Here is a 16,744-nt window from a genome sequence, read left to right on the forward strand (position 1 = left end):
CAAGAGCCAAATCATATACAGCCTTAATAACTTGGATTCCATTTTAAGAAGGAAGGAATGCTAATGGAGTTGTGCTGTCCCATACACCATTAGGCAAATGTGGCTATTTAAATTTAATCAAAATTAAAAATTCAGTTCTCCAGTTTCACCAGCCATGTTTCAAGGGCTCAACAGTCACATATAGCTGGTAGCTACAATATTTAATACTAAAGATACAGAACATTTTTCTCTTCACTCAAAGTTCTATTGGACAGTACTCAATGGAAGGTTTAAACAGGGGAATGACACACTCTGCCTTACAGTTCAAAAATCACCAGAAGGATACAAAGATATCAATAAGGAGGTAGGAGACACATGTTCTTCTAGGATTTAGTCAGTCAACAAAGCCTCCACTGCTTCAGTAGGTAATTGAATTTAGAAATGATTTATGAGTCAGTTCTGCCTGAATAAGGTCTTCATAAACGCTCATGGATGGTCCTCCCTAGGACCCTCTCAACACCACCACCCTCATAACAAAACATAGCAAGGAATAGAGAATGGAGCAAAAAGGGAAAGCATGGAAACAGGAAAACTGTTTTCAAGTTGCAACAGACAAGGCAAAAAATCTTTAGTAGCGAAACTGAAAACATTCAGGAAGTGTATCAGAGGTAAAGCCAACAGGACTTGCTGATGAAGTACATACAGAGAACAAGAGAAACGTAGAATCAAAATGTGGACCTAGAGTGATGTAGTTAGTAATGCAATTGGTTGAGATAGTGAGAACTACAGAAGAAATAAACTGGGGAGAAAAAAATCAATAGATCTTCTAGCAATATGTAAAGTTTGAGATGGCTATAAGATATGAAGTGGAGATGTCAGGTATGTTCAAAAATATGAGTCTGAAGCTCCTCTAGGGAGGGATAAAGGTTGGAAACATAAGAGAAATATTAGACACTTTCCCAGACTGCCTTACAGCTACTGAATTTCCTAATCAGATACACCCACTGTGGACTTTAGAAAGTCAAAACTCAAAAGAGCAGAGATTAAGTAAAATTCATTCTGGCAAGGCTAAGAGCAGCAGAAAACCATGTCCACTTTCCAGAAGTTAACAGGAGTTTCAGAAGCACTTTTCAGGGTCAATGGGATAAAGGATGCAATGTTTTAGGGTGGAACACTGGCAAGAAGTTAAGTAAAATATTTTAAAAACAAACAATTTTGCTGTATATCATCTTTGTTCAAGACTCCTTTTTTTTCTTTGCTAGATTCAGCGGCTCATGCCTGTAATCACAACACTTTGGGAGGTGGAGGCAGGAGGATAGCTTGAGGCCAGGAGCTGAAGATCAGCCAGGGCAACATAGCCAGATCCTGTTGCTTACAAAAGATTATAAAATCAGTTGGGTTGTGGCAGTGCATGCCTATAGTCCCAATTACTTGGGAGGCTTGAGAGGGTTGCTTGAGCCCAGGAATTTGAGCTACGATGGTGTCACTGCACTCCAGCCTGGAAGACAGAGCAAGGCTCTATCTTGAAAGAAAGAAAAAGAGAAAAAGAGAGAGAGAGAGAGAGAGAAACAAAACAAAACCACTTCTTTTTATTTTACTAAGTAAAAAATTTTGACAGACACTCCAAAAAGAATCTGGTAAATTGGGGTCACTTTTCCACTTACATGATTTATTTTTATGAGGACTGACTCAGGCACGATATTTGTAAAAATAAACAATGAAACTAAAGCTATGTTAATCAAAAATTTGTTTTAATAGTCACAAATAAGAGAAGAAATAATTATTCACATATGAAGATAAAAGAAATCTAAAACATTATGAGAATGTACAGAAAAAACTTCAGTTGAACAAGATGATGGTGTGGCTCACTGATGATTTAAACAGATATTTGGATACATAAAGAACTTAAAAATATGTAGGGGGTGTCGAGCACAGCGGCTCACGCCTGTAATCCCAGCACTTTGGGAGGCTGAGGCATGCAGATCACAAGTCCAGGAGTTCAAGACTAGCCTGGCAAATATGGTGAAACCCATCTCTACTAAAAATACAAAAATTAGCCAGGCATGGTGGTGAGCAGCTGTAGTCCCGGCTACTCGGGAGGCTGAGGCAGGAGAATCCCTTGAATCCAGGAGGTGGCAGTTGCAGTAAGCCGAAATTGTGCCACTGCACTCCAGGCTGGGCAACAGAGCAAGACTCCATCTCAAGAAAATATATGTGTGTGTGTGTGTGTGTGTGTGTGTGTGTGTGTGTGTGTGTGTGTGTATGTGTATATATATATGCAGTGGTACAATCTAATATCTAATAAATAGAACATGAATGTTTTTGTTAATTCTGAAAATAATTTTTAAAATATTCTTTTCAATTTATAGGATTTAAAGTAAAAAAGATGTGTAAAGAATATCTCATGTAGGTTCAGCCATATAGGTTTAAGTGCCATGAAAAGTCTGTTGTAACCAATATTACATTAATAAAAGATTCAGATTTCATCTTTCTAAATTGCCAAGAAATTAACAGTTACAATAATTTGTATTCCTCTCTAACCACGAACACTGTATTCAGTTCAGAGGTTTAGCTTAAAAGGTTGTATTCAATATATGTATACCAATTTATAGTAAGACTGGGAGGAGCATATCAAAATAAAACCAGTAATACATAATTTTTAAAAATTTTCTTCCAGAAATATTTTAATAAAAATTGGCCATTTCAAGAAACACCCACTGCATGCCCATCAATAAAAGAGAACCATAACAAAATAGAAAATTTACCATATGGCTATGATTTAAAGAAAATAAAATGCGGACAGGAGCACATCAGCAAAATCCAATATTAAAGTCACATTCCTTCTTATGAACTATGATTAGGAATCTGATTAGATACCAGAATAAAACAATACAAATGCTGAACGATTTAGGTCAAAGATCCACTACAGAAGGATCTGTCTTCAAAGGCAGAAGATATGAAGGATCCTCTAAGACTCAATTTTAGAATACGGCAAATATGTTAACAGAAGACATACAAGGTGATAAAAGAGGGATTCTACAATTCCCCACACACTCTGACCCTAATAAAACAAATCGAGATTATTTAAAAAATTATTTTTCTTTAAACAATTGCCAACTCTTAAATCAAAGATAAATAGAAGGCACAACAGTTTTGCTCTGGTTGTTATCTGGGTTTGGGAAATCTTTTTGTTTTTTGTTTTTTTACAAGTACAAATCAAACATGAAAAAATTCTACTTCAAAAAAACTAACAGTTCAAGAGAAGCCTATCAGTTGCATTCTAGACATTTAAAACCTACATCACAATTTAAATTTCAGTGGTAAAAACAGTAGGTTTTAGAATTGTTTTGTGATCCTATATCAAAAGAAAAATTAAATTTCTTTTATTCAGTTTTAAACATACCAGTGAAAATCAAAATTATCAAATTTTCCAATAGCAGTTTCTCCACACCAGAAGATACTCATGACTCTCAAAGAAGAAACAATTTAGGTTTTTCCTGCCTTCAAAATGTTATCAAATCCTATATTTCTCACAGGCTTTGAAACATGTAGAAAATAAGTAAGAAATACTCCAAATGAATTAAACATACCAAATGTCAGTAATACACAAGACACATTCCTTTGGGGAAATGACTGTTAAAAAAAAGGTTGAGTCTGTATACAAAGTAAGCAAGGAAATTCAGTCTTTTCTTCTTCTTTTAAAAATCTGTTACTCCTAAAATGTACCACAAAATTGGAAGTGAAAGGTCAGAAAAGAGAAGAGAGGGAGAGAAAGCACATACTATTAACCCACAAAAAAAGTAAAACTATACAAACTTAAGCAGTTTAAAACAGACTAGGATCATACTCCGAGATACCAAAAGCTAGTCGAAGAAATTCACCATTCTGTAGGAACAAGGGTTTGTATGGCTGCATGAAGATCCATGGAGTTTCACTGCTGTGGAGCAAGCCCCCTTCCCACTCCAAATCCTGGTTCTGAACAAGGAAGGCCTCTCATTCCACCACCACACAGCTCATCTCGAGGGCCTCCAGGTCCCTGAAGGTGACTACCTCCTCAGTCCCCTTCCCTGGCAGCTCGAGTCTTCTTCTCTTCCACATTTAGACAGATCTCACCTCTGAACATGGTGGGCTTGTTGCTACGGACCTTCTGAACAGGCTCAGAATCATCAAACAGAACAAAACCAAAACTGGGTAATTTCCCACCACTGTTAATGTGCAACTCCACCACTCTCATAATTTTGAAAGATATCTTTAAGTTCTGATTTGTCCACTTATGAGTCCAGTTGCCAATGAAGAGTTGGTGACTGTCAAGGTGTCTCATCATTCTTTGGGGTAAATGTTACCTTGTTCACCAGCCTCACAGATTGGTCTTGGTCCCCTTTGGGAACAAATATTTATTCGTTGTTCTTGCACTAAATGTCACCAGCCTCATGGATTGGTCTGGGTCCACTTTGGGGAAAAATATTTATTCGTTGTTCTTACACTCTTTGATCCCTTTGAGGTCTCTGTGGTGGAATCTGAGATTCAGGTTTAGACTCTGTATAGGGCTGTCAAGCTAGTACTTTAACAACGTGAGGTGGTATCCCAGTAACTGGAACAGCTCCACCTGGTGGAAGGTTTTTACTGATCACAGATGCCCAAGAAAGTGTCCTCAAGTCTTCCTGTACTGTCTGAACTATGTCTGCAGGTGCTGGAGAAGAATTCTTCTGAGCATCCTCAGGAGCAGTTTCTTCTAATACTGACTCAGACTTTTCCTCTTGGATTTCAGATACAGGTTCTAGTTCCGGCTTTGGATTAGGCTCTGGTTCAGCAACAGGCCCTCTAAATGTTCTTCCATGTCATTACTGACAACTGCTTGATAATAGAATGTTCCAGAATCACTGGGTATCACCTCAGGTGTTTAATGTCTTTCTTCAGGTTTCTCTAATTCTTCTTCAGACTGATCCTGAGGCTCAGTGACAGACCCACCAAAGACCTCATCTTAGTATCTGAAGCAGTGTGAACATAGAACTTATTTGCAACAAACCCCTCAGGAGCAAGGACAAACGTCTGCATGAATCTCCTCAAAGCCTGGTTGTTGTTAGAGAAAAGCCCCATACACACCATCATTTAGTGCGTCATGAGCATCAACATGGCAAATCTTGGTGTGGCAGTTGGTGAAGTTTTGTGACATCATTTTCCTGCAGATTTCATTCTGTCTTTAGAATCCAATCCCCACTGGACATATGAAGAATTCTTTTCATAAAAATCTATGCAGCATGTTTGGGGCCTGGTTCAGCAGTGTGTAATGCTGACTCACAAATTCTCACCTGACCAGTAGGAGACTGGGCTTTTCCATCACCATTGCTTCAGTCAATTCAACTTGGGAGGGAAAAATGTCAAATATGTCCAAACCTACATGGCTGAGCTGGGGAGCAACTAACTAGCTCTGCTCCACAGCACTGAGGATGGCAGAAACCCCTCATGCAACTGCATCCACACCAGCAATACATAATTTTTAACACCATGTTATTAAAATAAAAATGGCAATATTGGCTACAGAAATTGAGTAAAAGCAAAATCTAGTATAACTTATTTTCTAAGCAGTTCTCTTGGTAAGCAACACCTGCAAAAAGAATGAAGGAAAGATTTATGTTCTATCTTTAAAGTCAAGATAGTGTTTTTGTAATCAATTGAGAACAAGGTAAATTTAACTGGAATTCACTGACTCATTTAAGTAAACAGCAGAATTGTGTTGACGAGAATCAGATATTGTTAAAACACACTACCTAGAGACTTATTTTGGAAATAATAAATAAATGGCTAGTCTGGAAAATTACATAGAATTTGGGGAGACAATTTTGTTTTTTTTTTAAATTAAGAATGTATTAGATGAAATTTACTGCAGAATAAAGAATTATTAGAAAAGATATTAAATGTAAATGGACTAAAAACATCAATGAAAAGAAAAAGATTCCTATATTGGATTAAAATATATATAAATCTACATGCTGCTTTTAAAAGACATACCCTTAAATAGAAGACTTAGAAAGATTAAAAAGAATATTTAAATAGAAGAATTAATCAACATTGAAAGTAAAAGAATTTAAAAAGGTATGTTCTACATGCCAAAGTATAGTTGGTATTGCTTTACATTATAAGATAACATAGGTTTCAGGCAAAACAAAAAAAAAAGTATTAAACTAAAGAACAGCATTTTATAATGATAAAAGATTTATTAGAAACATTTAGCCTCAAAATATATCTTAAATATATAAGGCAAAAACTAATACAAATAAAAGGAAAATGTGACACAATCATATCTATAACCATAGTAGAAAAGTTTAACCAGATCTCTCTCAGTAATTGGTTATGCAAGCTGATTAAAATTCTAATAGGATAAAGATGATCTGAAGAACACAATAAACAAACAGACCCATTTAGTGCAAAGACAGGAGTATTATTTTCAAGCTCATTGTGTAAAGCCAGCATAAACAATCTCACAAGCACATTACAAGAAACACATATAATCCAATCTCTCATATTCATAAACAAAATATTAGCAAACCAAATATAGCAGCAAATTAAAAGACTAACACACCAAGACTAAAATGGGCTTATTTCAGGAATGCACAGCGGATTATACTTTCAAAGTTCAATCACTGACAAGCTGATCCTAAAATTCATTTGGAAATGCAAGGAACGTAGAATAGCCAAAACAATCTTGAAAATAAACAAAGCTAGAGGACTTGTACTTCCTGCTTGTAAGATTTACTACAAAGTAACAATAATCAAGACAGTGTAGTACTATTAGCATAATGACCAGCTAGGTCAATGGAACAGAACTGAAAGTCCAGAAATAAATCCTTACATTTACAGTCAATTCATTTTTGACAAGGGTGCCAAAAGGATTCAACAGGAAAAGAATAATTTTTTCAACAAATAGTGCTGAGACAATTAGATGTCCATATAAAAGAATGAAATTACACCCCACTTCATGCTGTATATGAAAACTAACAAAATGAATCAAAGATTAAAACATAAGAGCTAAAACTATAAAACTTCAAGGAGAGAACATACAGAGTAAATCTTTGTAATCTTGGGTTATAATATGGTTTTAGATACAACACCAAAACCAAAAACAACAAAATAAAAAATAAAATGAAGTTCATCAAACTTAAAAACATTAGGGCTGCAAATGATATCATAAGAAAAGGAAAATAACCCACGGGGAGAAAAAAAATACTTGCCAACGGTCAAACTATATATGAAAATGAACTAATATCTAGAATAGATAAAAAACAGATAAAACTCAATAATAAAGGCAATGCAATTTTAAAATAAGCAAAGGATTTGAATAGATGTTTTGCCAAAAAAGGTATACATATGATCAATGTCATACATATAGCATAAAAAGATGTTAAGCATTAGTTAGAAGGGAACTGGAAATCAAAACCACAATAAGACATTACTTCACACCCACTGGCATGGCTAATACAAAAAAGACAAATAATAACAAGTGTTGATGAGGATATACAAATATTAGAACTCTCCAACACCGCTAGTAGAAATGCATAAAGGTACAGCTACTATAGAAAATAGTCTGACAGTTCATCAAAATATTAAACATAGTTACCATATGACCTAGAAATTATACTCCTATATATACGCCAGAAAAATAAAAACATACAACCACATAAAAACTTACTGCAAATTTTCATAGCAATTTTAAAAAGTAAAAACCCAAATGTCTATCAACTGATGATATAAAATGTGCTATATCCATACAATATTATTTGACAATAAAAGGGAATGGTCCAGACATAGTCGCTCACATCTGTAATCCCAGCACACTGGGAGGCCCAGGTACGTCGATTGCTTGAGCCCAGGAGTTCAAGACTATCCTGGGCTACACGGCAAAACCCCGTATCTACAAAAAATCCAAAATCTAGCTGGGTATGATGGCACATGCTTATATTCCCAGCTACTCAGGAGGCTGAGGTGAGAGGATCACTTGAGCCTGGGAGGTCGAGGCTGCAGTGAGCCATACTCATGCCACTGAACTCCAGCCTGGAAAACAGAGAACCTGTCTCAGAAAAAAAGAAGTGGGCTGGGCACGGTGGTTCACACCTGTTATCCCAACATTATGGGAGGCTGAGGTGGGCCAATCATTTGATGTCAGGAGTTCAAGACCAGCCTGGCCAACATGGTGAATCCCCGTCTCTACTAAAAATACAAAAATTAGCTGGGAGTGGTGGTGCATGCCTGTAGTCCCAGCTACTCAGGAGGCTGAGGCAGGAGAATCGCTTGAACTGGGGAGACGGAGGTTGCAGTGAGTTGAGAGAGCCAAGATTGTGCCACTGCTCTCCAGCCTGGGTGACAGAGCAAGACTCCATCTCAAAAAAAAAAAAAAAAAAAAAAGGGTAGGGGGGCAAGTAAGATGGCTCACGCTTGTAATCTCAGCACTTTGGGAGGTCGATGCAGGTAGATCACTTGAGGTCAGGAGTTCAAGACCAGCCTGGCCAACATGGTGAAACTCCATCTCTACTAAAAATGCAAACAATTAGCCGGGCGTGGTGGCACACGCCTGTGATCCCAGCTACTCCAGAGGCTGAGACAGAAGAATTGCTTGAACCTTGGAGACGAATATTGCAGTGAGCCAAGATTACGCCATTTCACTCTAGCCTGCTAACACAGCGAGACTCTGTCTACCAAAAAAAAAAAAAGTCAAAACAATCCAAATGTCCAACAATTGATAAATGGATAAACAAAATGTACTATATCCATATTATGGAATATTTTTAAAAAAAAAAAAAAAAGGAATGAAGCATTGATACATACTACAACATGAATGAGGCTTGAAAAAATTATGTTAAGCAAAAGAAGCCAGTCACAAAGAACCAAATATTGTATGATTCTATTTATATGATTCCAGAGTAAGCAAAGCTATAGAGACAGAGAGTACATTAGTGGAGGTTAAGGAGGATAGGAAAATGGGGTAGAGAAGAGGGAGTAACTGCTAATGAGTACTGGGCTCCTTTTTAGAGTGATAAATATTCTGAAATTAGATTGTGATGATGATTCCACAACTCCGTGAATAAGTCAAAAAACACAGAATTGTAAAATGAGTTAATTTTATGATATATGAATTACATCTCAAGCAGTTAAAAATGCATTGTAAAAAAATTCAGTGTAATTCTCAACAACATAAAAAAATTAACATTCTCATCTTAATAGCAGGCAGAAAAGCATTTGATAAAATTCAAAATCCATTCAGAGTAAAAGCTCCCTTGCATACCAAATATTTTCCAACAACTTTCTTTATGTGATGGATTTTTAAAAATTTTAATACTTGTTTATTTTTTGAGACCGAGTCTCGCTCCTTCACCCAGGTTCTAGTGCAGTGGTGCAATGTCTATATAATGAACTGAGTAGCTCCCTTACAGCTAGATAGATATCTATCTCAGAAGTGAGCTGAGAGAGCCAATATTGCACCACTACACTCCAGCCTAGGCAACAGAGCAAGACTCCATCTCAGAAGAAAAAAAAAGGGTCAGGCGCAGTGGATCACACCTGTAATCCCAACACTTTGGGAGGCCAAGGGGAGCCTCCCGAATATATATACACACACACACACACACACACACACACACACACACACACAAATATAGGTATATACACACAAACATACATACAAAAACATATGTATATTTGTGTGTATATACACACACAAATATATTTTAATAAATACATATATTGTTAACAAATACTTTTTTTGAGACAGATTCTTGCTCTGTTGCCCAGGCTGAAGTGCAATGGAACAATCTCAGTTCACTGCAACCTCCAACCTCCCAGGTTCAAGCAGTTCTCCTGCCTCAGCCTCCTGAGTAGCTGGGATTACAGGCATGTGCCACCATGTCCAGATAATTTTTGTATTTTTAGTGGAGACAGGGTTTCACTATGTGGACTAGGCTGGTCTGAAACTCCTGACCTCAAGCCCACCGGTTTTGGTCTCCCGAAGTGCTGGGATTACAGGCATGAGCCACTGTACCTGGCCTTATATGATGGATTTTATATCATACTTCAGATAAAATGTTAAAAGCTTTCCCTGAACAGTAAGAAAAAAGATGTTAAGTATGTATACTATTTCTAGTTTAATACTGTAAACAGATCCTTCAACAAGGCAAAAGAGAAAGAGACAGAAAAAAAAACTGAAATAAAATTTTAATATAACAAGATTAAGTACATAGAATAATAGATTTATAAGCAAATTTGGTAAGGTTGATGAATATATGATAAATACACATAATGAATTATGTTGGAAAAAAAATTTTAACTGATATCATCTTCAAGAACATCAAAAAATTCAAAGACAAGAGATTATTTTTAAAAGATGTAGAAGACTTACACACAGAAATTAAATATTTCTGAAAAAAAAACAGATCTAAAACAAAAAAAGTAGTAATCCTGTTAACAGAATGGAACTGATTATAATATAAACAAACTCTCAGAGTAACACCATATGCCACTGAAATGTGAATCCCAGTAAAAATAAAGCCAGTTACTAGTTTCCAAAAGTGAGAAAAGAACTAATATTTATGGACTGCTTATCATATAATCATGTCTATTTTATGTGAGGAACTTGGACATATACTATATTATTTAATCCTCCTAAGAACACTATGAAATAAGTACAGTATTGTATTCTTATTTATTAAGAAGTAAACTATAACATAGTGAGAAAAATAAGATTCAAATAAAGTTGGGATGGCTACAAAGCCTAAAAAGACGTAAAGTGTTATCCAAAGATCTAAAACAAAAACAAAACATACAAAAATCCTTGTTTGTGTTCTCTCATTTCCTTGAGCAGTGATTTGTAATTCTTAAAGAGGTCCTTCACCTCCCTTATACGTTGTATTCCTAAGTATTTCATTCTCTTTGTAACAATTGTGAGTGGGAATTCACTCATGATTTGGCTCTCTGCTTGTCTATTATTTGTATATAGGAACGCCTGTAATTTTTGCATATTGATTTTGTATCCTGAGACTTTGGTGAAGTTGCTTATCAGTTTAAGAAGATTTTGGACTGAGACGATGGGGTTTTCTAAATACACAATCATGTCATCTGCAAAAAAAAGAGACAATTTGACTTCCCTTCTTCATACTGGAATACCTTTATTTCCTTCTCTTGCCTGACTGCCCTGGCCAAAACTACCAATACTATATTGAATAGGACTGGTGAGAGAGGGCATCCTTCTCTTGTGCTGGTTTCAAAGGGAATGATTCCAGCTTTTGCCTAATCAGTATGATACTGGTTGCGAGTTGACATAAACATCTCTTATTATTTTGAGATACATTCTTTCAATACCTAGTTTATTAAGAGTTTTTAGCATGAAGGGGTATTGAATTTTATCAAAGACCTTCTCTGCATCTATTAAGATAATCACGTGGTTTTTGTCTTTGGTTCTGTTTATGTGATGAATTATGTTTACTGATTTGCATATGTAGAACCAGCCCTGCATCCCAGAGATGACGCCAACTTGATCGTAGTGGCTAAGCTTTTTGATGTGCTGCTGGATTCAGTTTGTCAGTATGTTATGGAGCATTTTTGCATCAACGTTCATCAGGGACATTGGCCTGATATTTTGTTTTTTTGTTGTGTCTCTGCCAGGTTTTGGTATCAGGATGCTGGCCTCATAAAATGAGTTAGGGAGGAGTCTCTCTTTCTTTATTGTTTGGAATAGTTTTAGGAGAAATGCTACCAGCTCCTCTTTGTACCTCTGGTAGAATTTGGCTGTGTAACCGTCTGGTACCAGGCTTTTTTTGGTTGGTAAGCTATTAATTACTGCCTCAATTTCAGAACTTGTTTTTGGTCTATTTAGGGATTTGACTTCTTCCTGGTTTAGTCTTAGGAGGGTGCATGCAGCCAGGAATTTATCCATTTCTTCCAGATTTTATAGTTTATTTGCGTAGAGTTGCTTATAGTATTCTCTGATGGTAGTTTTTATTTCTGTGGGATCAGTGGTGACATCCCCTTTATCATTTTTTATTGTGTCTATTTGATTCTCTCTTCTTTACTAGTCTGGCTAGCAGTCTATTTTGTTGAATGTTGAATATTGGCCCCCAAGGGCTTCTGGCTTATAGGGTTTCTGCAGAGAGATCTGCTACGAGTCTGACGGGCTTCCCTTTGTGAGTAACACAACCTTTCTCTCTGGTTGTTGTCCGCTTTGGACAACAGAGACTCTGTCACAAAATAACAGTAATAATAATAAGACACTACACATAAGCACATAATAAGTTGACTCTGTATGGTAGCAAGGAATCAAAAAAGGCTTCATTTGGGAGAAAAAAATACTTGGTATGATATACCTTACTTAAATACTAGATGCAACTCAAGCCAAAACTTGAAGAGTGGAGTCTGCAGACAGAGAATCATGATAAGGATATTCTAGGGAGAAAGAAGCCAGAGTTGCAAAGGCATAGTTTTAGAAAATCTGGCCAGCCATAGTGGCTCACGTCTATAATCCCAGCTCTTTGGGAGGCTGAAGTGGGCAAATCATCTGAGGTCAGGAGTTCAAGACCAGCCTGGCCAACATAATGAATCCCTGTCTCGACTGAAAATACAAAAATTAGCCAGGCTGAGATCTAGCCACTGCACTCCAGCCTGGGCAACAGAGTAAGACTCCATGTCAAAAAAAAAAAAAAAAAAAAAAAAAAAAAAGTAAAAAAAAAAAAAAAAAAAAAAAAAAAAAAAAAAAAGTTTTAGAAAATCTTAGAGCAGTTTAGTATAGCTAAAGAATAAGATGCTTGTGACATGTAGTAAAGAAGTAAAAACAGGCAAAGTCAAGGAGGTGCCATGCTAAGAGCCTGGACTTTTTACTGTAAGGAACTGGAAGCAATTCTTAAAGTGTAATCAAGTTGCTATTTTACAAAGATTACCTCAAGTTTAGACAAATGTAGGGGCAGGGGTAACCTTTTAGAAGGCTACCACAAATAGTCCAGGTAATATAATTCATAATCTCTTGGCTTTAGACTACTATATCTAATCACCTACCTGACATTTTGGATCTCTCACAGACATTTTGGATCTCTCACAGACATTTTTAGCTTAAATGTTCAAAACCAGTCTTGATTTCTCACCAAATCTATGTGCCCCTGAAGCCTCAGAAAATAGTACAACCATGCAAGTTACTCAAACTGGGTTTCATTCTTGATTTCTCCCTTTCCCTAAACCACCAAGTTGAATCTACTTATTATTCATTATTCCCAAAATTAATTAATGTATCTTAAGTCTATCCTTTTTCTCCCCAGTTCCACTGCTATGACCAAACCCAAGCCATCATCACCCCTCAACATGATTAGCACAATAGCTCCCAACTGGACTCCTCTACATTTCCCTTAATACCAGTTGGTTTCTTTAAAGTACTTATTGTAATTGGCAATTATTTTTCTGTGTTTCCTTAAATTTTGTCTCTCACTTCTGTTAGAATGCCTTCATAAATCAGGGACCACAGACTTTCTTATGGTTTTATTTCAGCACTCTAGCACCTGGCATCAGCCTGATTAACAGAAACGGTATTAATTTAAAAAGCAACACACACTGATTATGTGTAAAGTACTATTTTAGGTGTTTTATATATATTATTTGGTCCTCACAAAAGCCTCTGAGGTAGGTATTCTTATTATCTCAGGTTTACATACAAGGAGACTGAGACACAGATGGTCAACTAATCTGTCCAAGGTAGGACAATGACACGACAAAGAATGAGACATAGGTAGACTACAGCCTATAGTCTTGATTATTCGGTACCTCTTTTAGTAGATGCTCAATAAATATTCCATGAACAAATAAATGAATGAGAGAATACAGAGAGTAGAAACAGATTTAGGGGTAAAGATTATGGGCTATGATATGGAACATGCTGAATTTGAAGTACTTGGCGACGGAGACGGCTGTGAAGTACAGTGGGATAAGTAGTTGAAAGTTAGAAACAAGCATTTGGAAGTTATCAGGATCTCCTGGAAGCGGCCTATAAAACGCAAGTGTCTGTATTTAAAAAGTGATTATATAATTTAAAAAATAGGATGTGCTTTTAAACTGTAACCATTTTGATTGAATTCTTTTTTTTTTTTTAGACAGAGTTTCCACTCTTGTTACCCAGGCTGGAGTGCAATGGTGCAATCTCGGCTCACTGCAACCTCCACCTCCCAGGTTCAAGGGATTCTCCTGTCTCAGCCTCCTAAGTAGCTGGGACTACAGGCATGCACCACCATACCTGGCTAATTTTTTGTATTTTAGTAGAGACGGGGTTTCACCCTGTCAGTCAGACTGGTCTTGAACTCCTGACCTCAGGTAATCCACCCACCTCAGCTTTCCAAAGTGCTGGGTTTACAGGCGTGAGCCAATGCACCCAGCCTGTCGAATTCTATAATGGCAATGTTTTAACAATGCACAGAATGGTCCACTGAGTCTCGATGACACCTATGAAAAATTCTATATTGTTACTATGAAATGGAATACGTGGCTTTCTTCAAAAAGTCATATTCAGGGCTGGGCGCAGTGGCTCACGCCTGTAATCCAGCACTTTGTGAGACCGAGGTGGGCGGATCATGAGGTCAAGAGATCAAGACCATCCTGGCCAACATGGTGAAACCCATCTCTACAAAAATACAAAAATTAGCTGGGCGTGGTGGCACATGCCTGTAGTCCCAGCTTCTTGGGAGGCTGAGGCAGGAGAATTGCTTGAATCCAGAAGGCGGAGGTTGCAGTGAGCTGAGATCGCGCCACTGCACTCCAGCCTGGCGCCTGGTGACAGAGCAAGACTCTGACTCAAAAAAAATAAAAAGTCATATTCAGTATCTCTATAAGTGTCAAACTTGCATTTTGCTAAAATATAAAATTGCAGAGATTATTTTTAACTGGACAAAAATCCTACTAATAGATTACAAGAAAAGCTGAAAATAACAAGAAAATGTCTGAAAAAGAAGAAAAGGAGCACACTTTACCTACTAGATACCAAAAGTTACTGAAATTAAGATAATGGGTATGGTACAAGTCAAAGAAACAACAGAAAAACGAAAAAGAAGTGTCCAAAGAGAACCAGGTATAAAAGAGAAATGTGAATACGATAAAAATGATACCTTAAATTAGTGGGTGTGGAGACATGAATTATTGAATAAATGGCTCAATCACAGCCCATTGCACCCCTGATCTGGGCCCAAGCCTCACCTCAGCCTCCTGTGTACCTGGATCACAGTTGTGCACAACCACACCCAGCTAATTTTTTTATTTTTTGTAGAGACGGAGTCTTCCTCTGTTGCCCAGGCTGGTCTAGAAATGCTAGACTCAAGTGATTCTCTCACCTTGACCTCCAAAAGTGCTGAGATTACAGGTGTGAGCCTTATACTGTATAGTTCAAATACTCTTCAAGTCTTATTTAACTTCATTGAACTCCACTTTCTTCAACTATAAAAATGTCAAAGAAGACTTACAGGTTGTCGACAAGGAAAATGTACTTATCATACATAACATCATTTCTAGCTCAGATGAAACGTAATAAAATGATGGCATCATTACAATTTACTAACTGGATTTACACTGAAAGAACTGCCGACAAAAACAAATTTAAAAAACTAAACATCTTCAGAAGACCGCATTGCTAAATTATCATTGACTACGCACTAAAAAGCAAGAGACAACACTTTGTCAGGTAGGTCTACAAAAACATCTTGCAAAAGGTACAGTTACATTCCTATATCTAGCAGGATTACACTATAAAATTTACCATCTACTTTGTATATAAACATCATTTACGAGTATTGGACACAGACTTCTTAGTGCTTTAGTAAAAATAATGCAAGGAGGAAAATGTGCTTATTTTAATTCAAAGGTAAAATGAAAAGAAGAGACCAAATAAACACACAAAATGTGACTAAAGAAGACTTAATTTAGAGAGAGATTAAAAGAGTAAGTGATATTACAATTTTGTTTAGCCTCTCTCTTCCTCACGACTTTTGGACAAGGAGCCTGTCTTTTTAAGCACCGCTCTACCCACAAACTCTGGTATAGTACCTAATATAGTGTAGCTGCTCATACCATATATACGAGAGGATTTATAAAAGAAAAATCTTAGTAAAATCACGGAGTAAACCGAATTAGAATTGGATCTGAGAGTCTCACTCAAAATCATAAGGAAGAGTATAAGAATAAAGGGCAAACGCATAGGGGGGGAAAGTCTTTTCTGTAACTTGTATCTCCTTTATTCAGTCAGTTTTCCTGGGGACCTTAAATGTAATGTCCAAAAGCATACATACAGTCGCCCTTGAACTCCGAAGGGGTCATAAAAGAGGGCCTGACATGCTAAGATTAGGCTGTGGGCTCCTTAATCTTTTTAATGATGCCTTTATTCATTGGTGTATTATAGTTGGCACCCTGTAGTCAACTGTTTTTGTTTTTTTTTTTTTTTTTGAGACGGAGTCTCACGATCTCGGGTCACTGTAACCACCTCCCGAGTAGCGATGCTCCTGCCTTAGTCTCCAGTGTAGCTGAGACTAGAGGCCTACGCCACCATGCCCGGCTTTTTTTTGTATTTTTAGTAGAGACAAGGTTTCACTATGTTCCTCAGGCTGGTCTCAAACTCCTGACCTCAAGTGATCCACCCGCCTCGGCCTCCCAAAGTGCTAGAACTACAGGCGTGAGCCACGGCGCCTGGCCGCCACTCGTTTAATGAATGGTCATTACTCAAACAATGGTCATTACTAAAAGACCATTCTTTTTTTTTTTTTTT

At 37.0% G+C, this 16,744-nt stretch overlaps 1 protein-coding gene and 1 pseudogene across 5 annotated transcripts in view; both read right to left on the reverse strand.

The window, feature by feature from the left end:
- ZRANB3 (zinc finger RANBP2-type containing 3) overlaps positions 1 to 16,744 on the reverse strand; it is a 277,334-nt gene that overhangs the window by 259,269 nt on the left and 1,321 nt on the right. The gene's annotated exons all lie outside the window — the stretch shown is intronic.
- LOC108309630 lies at positions 3,070 to 5,882 on the reverse strand (annotated as a pseudogene).

This window comes from Cebus imitator, unplaced genomic scaffold (assembly GCF_001604975.1).
Source record: "Cebus imitator isolate Cc_AM_T3 unplaced genomic scaffold, Cebus_imitator-1.0 Scaffold95, whole genome shotgun sequence".
Lineage (NCBI taxonomy): Eukaryota > Metazoa > Chordata > Mammalia > Primates > Cebidae > Cebus > Cebus imitator.